General features: G+C 42.8%; 1 long non-coding RNA gene across 1 annotated transcript; it reads right to left on the bottom strand.

Moving 5' to 3' along the window:
• Nucleotides 1-1,961: 1,961 nt before the first annotated feature.
• LOC135900447 (uncharacterized) lies at nucleotides 1,962-9,088 on the bottom strand. The gene is made up of 3 exons (XR_010563867.2): nucleotides 8,673-9,088; nucleotides 7,472-7,564; nucleotides 1,962-2,171 (listed from the first exon to the last, which is right to left on the bottom strand). It is a non-coding gene; the product is annotated as an uncharacterized lncRNA (long non-coding RNA).
• Between the last annotated feature and the right edge of the window lie 1,563 nt (nucleotides 9,089-10,651).

Raw genomic sequence — 10,651 nt, forward strand, 5'->3', positions numbered from 1 at the left:
CTGTTCTGTGATCGAGTAATTCTTTTCGGCAGGTGTTCATGCGCGACTGGCATAGGCAACAACTCTCTCTCGTGAGGTGGTATCACGCTGTAAAAGTACAGCACCGATCCCATGGCCACTAGCGTCGGTCTGCAAGCAAGTTGGTGCGTTCTCATCGAAGTGACAGAGGACAGGGTCGGTGGTTAATGCCTGCTTGAGTGCTTGAAAAGAAAGTTCGCAGTCATCTGTCCAAGGGAAAGCAGTACCCGACGTGAGAAACTTGGGTAGCAGCGACGCCACGGGCGCAAAATGACTGACCAAGTGGCGGAAGTAGGATGCCAGGCCCAAGAAACTTCTTAATTGCTTTTGATTTTCACGGCGAGGGAAGCGAAGCACGGCAGCAACCTTTTCGGGATCTGGACGAACGCCACCTTTGCTGATCAGATGGCCCAACACTTTGATGTTCTTTCGGCAAAATGGCATTTCTTTGTGTTGAGTCGGAGTCCAGCGTTGGAAATGCATGTGAAAACTTCGTCCAAGCGCTCAAGGTGCTGACGAAAAGTTGTAGAAAAAATAACGATGTCATGTAAATAGCACAGACAGGTCTTCCACTTAAGGCAACGTAAAACTGTGTCGATCATGCGTTCAAATGTTGCAGGGGCATTACATAAACCGAATGGCATGACGTTGAACTCATAAAGTCCATCTGGTGTTGCAAAGGCTTTCTTGTCCTTGTCCACTTCGTGCATGGGGATTTGCCAGTATCCGGATCGGAGGTCTAGACTAGAGAAATATTCTGCACCCTGGAGGGAGTCAATGGCATTGTCAATTCTTGGCATCGGATATGTCTTTGTGCGTGATCTTATTAAGGGCTCGATAATCGACGCAGAATCGTACAGAGCTGTCTTTCTTGCGAACCAGCACGACAGGAGACGACAAAGAACTGGAGGATGGCCGAATGATGTCTCTTTTGAGCATGTCATCAACGTTATCCACAATGATTTTCCGTTCTGCGGAAGACACGCGATGCGGGCGGCGGCGTACAACTGAACTGCCCTCGGTTTCGATGCGATGGACTGCGATGGCAGTGCGCCCCAGAAGCTCGGAGTGGACGTCAAATAAGGCTGTGTGTGTGTGCAGGAGTGCCAGAAGGTCTTCTTTCTGCGCAGTGGTCAAATCGGGATTTATCGCGGCCGTTAATAATATATATATATATATATATATATATATATATATATATATATATATATATATATATATATATATATGTGTGTGTGTGTGTGTGTGTGTGTGTGTGTACAGCACAAGTGCGTTCATCCGTTTCGAAAAATACGTTGAGAAAAAACATACTAACAAGGAAAACGTACGATCTGAGTCAACGAACCAATTTCACAGATTCAGCTATGGTTGACATCTACGTACTGCGAAGCATCGCGCGGTTCGCTGCGGCAAAAGACGCCGACGCACGTCGAGCTAGCGGTGCTCTGCACTGTAAAATAATTTACACCCCTAAGGGTTTTTTTCGGTGTCTATAACTAACCCCCTAGCACCCTTGAAAAAGGTGGGTTTTATAGGGAATTACACCCTTATGATGGTTATTCTATATTCCAATAACACCCTATCCCTTGAGGGTGTTTTGAACAACATATTACCCTTCGACCCACGGGGTGTAAGGGTGTGATCAGGAATATATTACCCCTTCACCTATCGGGTGTAATGAGCAATATAATAACCCTTGAAGTATGACATGTGGAAGCGGGTACATATGCACTTCATTGTTTGTTTCGTAAGTCTACAGTCAGGCTACCACACAGAAATGTTATGTATGGTGTGCATACAATAGGTAATGTGTTTGCAAACGCACGGCAAAGCAACTTTGAGAGAAAACACATAATCATGTGTGAGTGTTCTGCGTGAAATGGTCCCATTTACCACAGACACAGAGTGACTGCATGGAGGGTCATTTATTTTAGCCTCCTGCACAATATTTAGAGTTTGCACTATGCCTTGTATGTGGTGACAAGTCTTGTGGCCGTTCTACGTTGAAGAACAGTCTCATTCAAACCAAAGTTCCAGGGCACAGGCGCGGATGATGATGCCTTTGTGTAGCTCCATTCCAATGTCCTAAGGCGAGCCATCATAGATGAAGCCATTTCTTCATTGATTGCTGTAGCCATCTGCTTCTTTTCTACCTGCAAAATGATTTGTTGCAATTTAATGTCAGTAAAAGTACACGAAACATGACAAGCTGCGTTTCCCTGCATCATTCACTTTATTATTTCAAGATCACATGAAGAGCAGGTTAAAGAAAACAAGCACAGATAGTGCTTACTTCCAAGAAATCGTTATTTCGAAAGAATAAGGCATTTAATCTGCCACATCATGAATGTAGGAGAGACAGGCTACACAATTATATCAGGGCAATTCAGAAATTATTGCCTCCAAGCCCACTACTTTGCCAATATTACAGAAAACATTTTGAACTCTTTATCATTGATGCACTTATGTTTAAGCTATCGAATGTCACTTGCCTCGCCTTCCTATTTCTTCTCGTTCCAGAGTAATCGAGCAATTCCTGGCATCCAGTGGTGACGTCCAGTTGAAACAACAGGCTGTAATTGAATTTCTGACTGTGGAAAGTTGTGTGCATATCAACATTCATGGCCATCTGACTGCAGTTTACAGGAATGCCTGTGTTGACGTCAGCACTGTGCGGAGGTGGGCAAGGACTGTGAAAGACCAAAATCCTGCCTCATCAAATCTCCCGGATCAGCACCGAAATGGACGGCCCACAATGGCTTCTGATGAGGGTCATGAACATCAGGCAGATGAGTTGACTCGGGGCAATCGCAGGATCAAGCAACACCAGATTGCAACAACACTCGCCATTTCCATTGGCTCAGTGAACCACATCATTAAAGACCTGCGTTACAAGAAGACTTGCGCTTGTTGGGTGTCACTGTAACTGACGACTGACATGAAAAAGTCGAAGCATAGCCAACAAGTTCAATTCTTCTTGTAACCCAGGAGGTTCTTAATTATGTGGTTCACTAAACCAATGGAAATAGCGAGTGTTGTAGCAATCTGGTGTTGCTTGATCCTGCGATTGACCCGATTCAAGTCGTCTGCCTGATGTTGATGATCCTCATAAGAAGCGGTTGTGGGCCGTCCAGTTCGGTGCTGATCCTGGACATTTGATGCAGCCGGATTTTGATGTTTCTCAGTACATGCCCACCTACGCACAATGCTGACATCAACACAGGCATCCCCATAAACTGCTTTCAGATGGCAATAAATGTTGAAGTGCGCAGAACCTTCCGCAGTGAGAAATTCAATTACAGCCCACTGTTTCAACCGGACATCACCACTGGATGCCATGCATTGCTTGATTACTTTGGAACGCAAAGAGATAGGAAGATGGGGCAAGTGACATTCTATGGCTTAAACATCAGTGCATTAATGATTAAGAGCCAAAATGTTTGCAGTACTACTGGTAAAGTAGTGGGTTTGGAAGCATTACTTTCTTAACCGCCCTCATATTACAGCAATAACGCTGGGCAGTATGTTTTTGTGTGTGACATCTGACCCAAAACTAGAATTTAGTGATCTTAGGCTTCTAAATTCGCCTCACTGGTGTGCTCTTGATCCCTTAATTGTCATGGTGGTTGCTCTGCAAATGTTTATCTAGCATGGTTCCTCTAAAATATTTGACACAATTATTTGTAACATATTCAACGAAAATTTTAAAATGTTAGTTGAGAGCATTACTTGTTTCGTTTTCCTGTTTTTTTATACTAAGCATCACTAAGCTGACCTTTATTTTTTTCTTAATCTCTGACTTACACAGTGGCTGGTAACAACCCATCTGTCAGAACTATTTGGCATCTCTACTACAAAGAAGCCCTACCTACACCTTCTGACATCATCTTAGCCATCTCCACTAAACAAGCACATGATCCTGCTGGTATTTTTATTACAGAGGTTTTCACTGAAGATCTTCCAAGCAAGAACACTTTAGCATTTGATCATTTAGATACTTTTAACTGAAACAACACAGTGAATCCATCATGCTTAACAGAAGTTCAGCTATTTTAATCAAAGCACAGTTAAAGCCTTTCATGCATGAAGTTTGTGATCTGCTTTCACTTGATCTTGCTGGTTATAAGATTGTGAGTTACACTGAGATCAAACATTCTAATGGCCAACATCTTTCATCTGTGAAGCACAGAAAACTTTAGTGCACTTGTCAGTGTTGTTACGGCATTCTTATATGTGATGATTAGGCTGCTGGCTGTTTCGCACTGTAGTAGGTACTGTAGTAGGTACAGGGTGATCACTTGTAAGTTTTATGGAATTTTAAAGAATGTCCTGCGGCAGATGGCATAATTCTTGTCCTTGAGCTAGATTATTTGGAGAAGTGGACATTACTAGCATGAGAAATCATAACACATGCTCAACTAAATAAAAAAAATCACTAATTAACTTCATAACTAATTATATTACTGCACATATTGCAATTTATGAATTGTAGCCAGTGAGCTTGGAAGACGTATGCATTTGAACTTCCAGGATGACACCAGTTTAGGAATATTTCCCTGATAAAGACCAATACAAAAGGGTGTTCCCGTTACTTTTGTGCATCAGTGCATAAAAGCACATTTTGTTAAAAAAGTAGGTGGAACAACGGTGCATTTTTACAGCAAGTTTAATGGTGCACATCTCCAAACTGACGCTATTCTGGAAATAAATTCCAAGTAGATACACCTTGTAATCTCACTGGCTATGATTCGTAAATTACAATATGTGCCCAAGATATGTGGTGGCGCTGGCAAACACTCCCAGGGTTCTACTAGGAAACATAAATACCCAAGAAAGTGATGGGGAAATGGCGCCCGCAGTAGCTCATTTGGTAATGCATCTAACGCGTAATGCGAAGACATGGGTTCGTTCCCCATTTGCGGCAAGTTGTTTTTTCATCCACTTTCATTTCCATTAATTTATCATTTCTTTATTTCATTTGTTAATCACAAGTAATTTACCCTAACTTGTTTTTGGCGTCAGTGTTTGCTGGCTTCTTAGGATATGATTAATAAACATCGGGTTCCTCGGCTAAGCCGCTTTCTTTTCGTTTATATTAGCTATAATGTAATTCATTCGAAAGATAATAAAATTTTCTAATTAGTTTGATACGTTTCGATTTCTCGTGCAAGATATATCTGCCTGTTTGAATATTCCTGCTCAAGGACTAGAATTATGCTATATGCAACAGGGCTATATTTAAAAATTCCACGAAACCGAAAATCATCACCCTGTATAAAAACGGTGTAACTTTAAAAAGAAGCTTCACTGAACCTTATTGAATCAGCAAATGGCCAGTGTAACTAGTCTGATGATCCTGGAAATCTTTTGTAGCTTATAAGCATAGTGCATTTCAATTCCACATTTAGGAGTGCAAATTTTTCTTGAAGTCAGCTTTTTCTTTTTAACACCCAGCATCCCTGCCAGTTTGCTTAAACATAATGTTGCATGACTTCAACAGTACTGCACAATCAGACTTTTTTCTGCTCACAGTGTCTAGTGATGTGTCTTTAGCAGCTGAGATAATTAATGTTCATGCAGATAAACATCGGAAAACATTGCAATAACTGCCAAGAAAATACAATCATGTGTTTTGTTTACAAAAGAGCATGTGCTCTACCTTCTGCCAGGTCTGTTCTCCATGTCAGGCTAGCACGGAACTTGCACAAGAGGTAACTTTTGCATCCATGAAGATATTTTATGAGGTTATGGTGGTGTCGAAACACGATATCAACCATAACACTTTAAACTATTTTATGAAACAGTTATTTGTACAAAGATAGAAAAGGCACCAATTTTGAATTTATCACATTTGGCTTAGAGTACCATAGTATAAATGGCTCAACTAGTACAGGTACGCAAACGGGCTAGTTGGTATTGGTCGAGGACGTTCGACAATGGGAACTCAGCAGAGGATGGAGAAAGAGGGGATAGCATTTGTCTCCATTTCTCGCCCCTTTCGACATCCTTTGTACAAGTCCGCACTGTTTAACATCATGGGTCAACTAGTACAGCCTGAAAAAAATGTCATGAAAGAAAACTTGGCTTTCAACCTCGACAATTCTGCCTGTTAGGTATTATGGTTTCTTTAGAACTTATTTCTTTATACAAAGTCAGACTCATCAAGTAAAGCTTGCTGAGAAAGAAATGAACAGCATCAACACCTCTCAAGGCACATGCATCAAAGGAGTCAGAGCATCATACACATTACCTTTAAGTGCAAGAGTATTCTCTTTCTTAGGCAAACTGCATTTCTAGTTTCTTAAAGCCTATATATTTATTTGCCGCAGCTATGGGAAGATCACAAGGTGGAAAAGATGTGTTGGTGCAATTTCAACTATTATGTACAACAACAAAAGGTAAAGCACAGGAAGTCTCACTGCTCCTCTGTCTAAATGACATTCAGTTTCATTTGTCATGTCCACTCCTATCCTGATGGCAGCAGAAAAAGGAAGACAGCAGCATGGTTCAGAAAGCAGACGAAGGAGTTGATATCCTAGCTGACATAAAGAGTAAAGAAGGGAGCTGGTCAGGCCATGTAGTGCAGACTTGAGACATCATTAACTAGCACGAAAAAGACAACGGACGACAGCTAGAAGCACACAGGACAGAACTCTAGGCTTCAACTGAAATTTTGGCTACCCAGAAACATAGGATTCAGCAATGATTGGCCAGATGGCCACCAGCCATGACAGCTGCCCTATCTTTGTTCCCCCAAGCGGTCGTTTAAACACCGACCTGTTTGGCTTGAGGAAACATAGGGCAGCTTTGAGTGCCTTGGTGGCTGGTGGCCACATGGTCAATCATCGCCATACATGCTCATGCACCGAGCAGTTTCAAAGCAATGGTGTGCTCAGGTAGCTCCAGAAGCAGGTACATAGGGAAATATACGAACCACTTTGCATCAAAAAAGCGGGGAATAGGTGTGTAAGCACCCGTCTCTGGCTCTTACCAAGAATGTTCGTAAGTGAAATTAACCTGTTCATAAATTTGTTCCGATAGCTCCTGTGTTGTTTCTGTCTGTCGACATTCTGTGCATTCCATGTTTCTGTGTAGCAAAAATTTCAGTTGAAGTCTAGAGTTCTTCCTTATGTCCTTCTTGATGTTGTCTTTTTCATGCTAGTTATTGATGTCTCAAGTCTGCAATGAGCACCAACTAACCAAGGTGCCTTCTTCAACCATGTAATGCATAGGGCAGATAACCGGTGGCACATTCGAGTTACAGAATGGATGCCAAGAGAAGAGAAGGGTAGTCAAGGACGGTAGAGAAGTAGACTATGATGAAGTCAAAACATTTTGCAGGCTTCCCTTCGAACCAGTTAGCGCAAGACAGGGGTAATTGGAGCTCACTGGGGGAGGTCTTCATCCTCCGGTGAAAAAAATATGTAGGCCAATTGTGATGAAAAAAGTATACCTGTTGGCTCAGACGTCTTCACTGTCTTTTCAGCAATGTGTAGGCCCAAGACAGCCACTCGGTTCCCATGCAATTGCTTCATGCTGACTGTGACTGCATGGGCACAAGAAAACAATCCACCATTAATACCACCCGAGATTGACCACTCAATAAAAGAACCTCTCAAAACTGCAAATACAATTAAGCATTTACCAGCTTAATAAATACATATATAAATGCCAAGAATAGTTACAATAACCATACACCTTATAACTAGACATTAGAATAAGGTAGTGAAACGTACTATAACCGTAGGACGCTCAGTGCAATTCATTTCAGAAATACTGTTGACAACTGACAGGACGCCTTAGGCAGGGTTCAGTCACACAACAAGAAAACAAGTAGTAGTAGTAATAAGCACGCCTGCGTGAAACCAAGAAAAGAGTTCAAGGACGAGAAAAAAATTGATTAGGATCGGTCTGCTTATTTATACAAAAAGATAAATTTACAAACAAATAGCGCAACCATGCGTTCATCCGCAACAGCACAAGAGCTTCTAGAACAAACGAGCACAACTTAAAGCGAAGGATAAGTACATAGACGGGACGGTCGTGGTTCTTTTGTTTTGCATTAGTTTAGTCATGAAAGTACAAGCATTGCAAGCTGCCTGCGCCATTACCTACCACAGAACCTCCGTCAAAAAAAAAAAAAACAATTGAGCGAAAGTACACAAGCGACATTTAATACGGTTGTCACACTGCATACTTTTGGCTGCGATCGATCTTGACTGGAATCGAATTTCTGGACGCGTTTGGCCTCGTTGCACAATCGGCGGACGGGACCCAATCGCGGTCGAAAATTTCGATCCAGAACGCGCTCAATCGTGCTCGAAAGTGGCCGTGTGACACCGGTATAAGTCTGCGCCCATCTTTGGTAACAGAAAGAACCAATTAGTCAAACCAAAGTATTATTTACCTGCCTTCGCCGGATACTGACGCGTAGCAGTACTTAATTCTCTACAACTCTAGTTGAGGACACGTGAACAATGAAACATTCATTTTTTTTTCTTTTTCACATTCGGTGCCCATAGGCTACGCCTGGAGTACATATACTACGCTCGCATCCAACATACCTTGTGCTGTCCTTTAAATAAATTACGCGAAGATTACTACCACAATGACGCACCATAAAAACGCGACGCTGAACGTGGCTAGGTACGTACCTTTTATATGAGCAGTTCATGCGCCTTGCAAAAGGCCCTCGGTTTGAAGGCGGAGTTTGAAGGCTGTCACGATGTGTACTGTGGGCACGCCGTTTCGTTTACGTAGTGGATGGACGATGTTGACGATGGATTCCGCCGAAAAACAAAACGTCCACTTCATCACTGTTCATGCCCAATGGAAGATGTTTTCTCCTTCGCCACGAATGACGGCCGTCGTAGGCGTAGTAAACACACTGTCACAAAGAAACACCGATGCCGTAGGCCGCTGCTGCCCTTCTTTCTCACGCATAATCGCGTCGCCTTCAGTCCGGACGCTCACTTCGCGTCGATGAGCACAAACGTACGCGAGAACAACGAGGTGGTACAATCTAAACGCAGCAAAAAACAATCTAATTACTCACAACTTCAAGAATGTCACGGAGAACACACATGCACCCGCCGTCCCGCCGCGAGACGTAGGAAATGACGTAGCGGCGATAGCGGCGACACCCGTCGGGGGAAGTTATTTCAATTTCGGTTTCGTTTTCAAGGCATAAAAACAAATATTCTTTTAAACTACGTGTGTGTATTACTTTCAAAGCTATTTATTTTACGCTACCTCTAAGCCATTTTCTGTGTTTACGGGTAGTTTCACTGGAACTTTATTTCCAGAAACATGGGCTGATATCAAATCAAATGGGGCAATGGTGGGCTGGTAACTGCGTGTAAGTGAATTTATTTCTCGATGCTTTTTTTTGTTTGTTTGCTTGGACGTTCATTTGTAAAGAGACGTGACCCTTCCTGATTTTATAAGATACAGAGGTACTTGCGAGTCTGTCTTTTCTTTTATGCGCAGAGAAAGAGAGAGAGAGAGAAAAAAGCTTTAATTGGCATTTTCAAGAAGTTCACAATGCTGATATGTCTGAACTGGTGTGCTCACGCAAATTTTAAATAGCTTGGACGAACGGCAGATATAAAAGTACTTGCATAATAGCTGTCTAAACATATAGGCGGCACCACGAAATTTCACATGTGCAGAATTACACGAAAACCTTAAGTTTCCACGTACGAAAAGTCTTTCTTTGCGTGGTGTCGTGAAAGTGCAACCGAAGCGAATCCAGATCTCGGGGTTTTTTTTCTTTCTTTTATTTTAAGAGCGGGTGAGCGAGTGCGGCCGATGACCGCTCAAAAGAAAGAACAAATATAACAACGACTCCCCTTTGGTGGACAGCACCGTGAGTTGTTATAATCTGATGTCGGTCTTTGTCTTACTGCAGTTGCTTATAATAGCAGTTTGACGGGTAATGAGGAAGATATATTCACAATCGAGGTATTTTGTGCATGCGGTAAACAAATCATTTTCAACCCAACTACTCTCGCCCTCAAATTACCACGAGCAGAGCAATTTAGTATTGTTCCTATTCAATAGCTGTGCCTATATCATCACCGAACTCCTTTGCTCGGCGAGGGTGCAGCTGTGGTAAAGGCTATCGAATGACAACAACAATTTCTTGGTAAAGTGTGGGAACTGTGATGACATTTCGTCTGGATGTTGGCTTTAAGCATTCTCTTGTCTCCCCTTAATATCATACTGTCTCTCCTCTGCGCTGTTGCATGTGAGTACAAAAAGTAAGTGCTGCACCTTTTGCACTACTTTTGCGGAGGGGGGAGGGGGAGGAGGTGGCTAACGCTTAGTTAGTCTTCCAGAGGGCATTGTGTCGATGGCCAGGGTGTTTCAGTGAGCACTGTGACGGCCAAAGAGGTCCAAAGAGTGTTGTAGCGATGCCCACGAAGTTCGATCTCGCTAAAACGACTCGCACACGCCTTCCCCGCGTCCCTCTCGTGTTCATTATGCACGCTCTCAAACCACCCGCCGACGCGGCTGGCAAGGCAGTGACAGCAAGCAGAATTGGAAAGGGTGAGGGAGGAGGCATAGAAAGTTTCGCTTTAAAATCAGGCAGGACGCCCCTGTGCACACTATAACCTGCAATCCAGAGCTC

This window comes from Dermacentor albipictus, unplaced genomic scaffold (assembly GCF_038994185.2).
Source record: "Dermacentor albipictus isolate Rhodes 1998 colony unplaced genomic scaffold, USDA_Dalb.pri_finalv2 scaffold_78, whole genome shotgun sequence".
Taxonomy (NCBI): Eukaryota; Metazoa; Arthropoda; class Arachnida; order Ixodida; family Ixodidae; genus Dermacentor; species Dermacentor albipictus.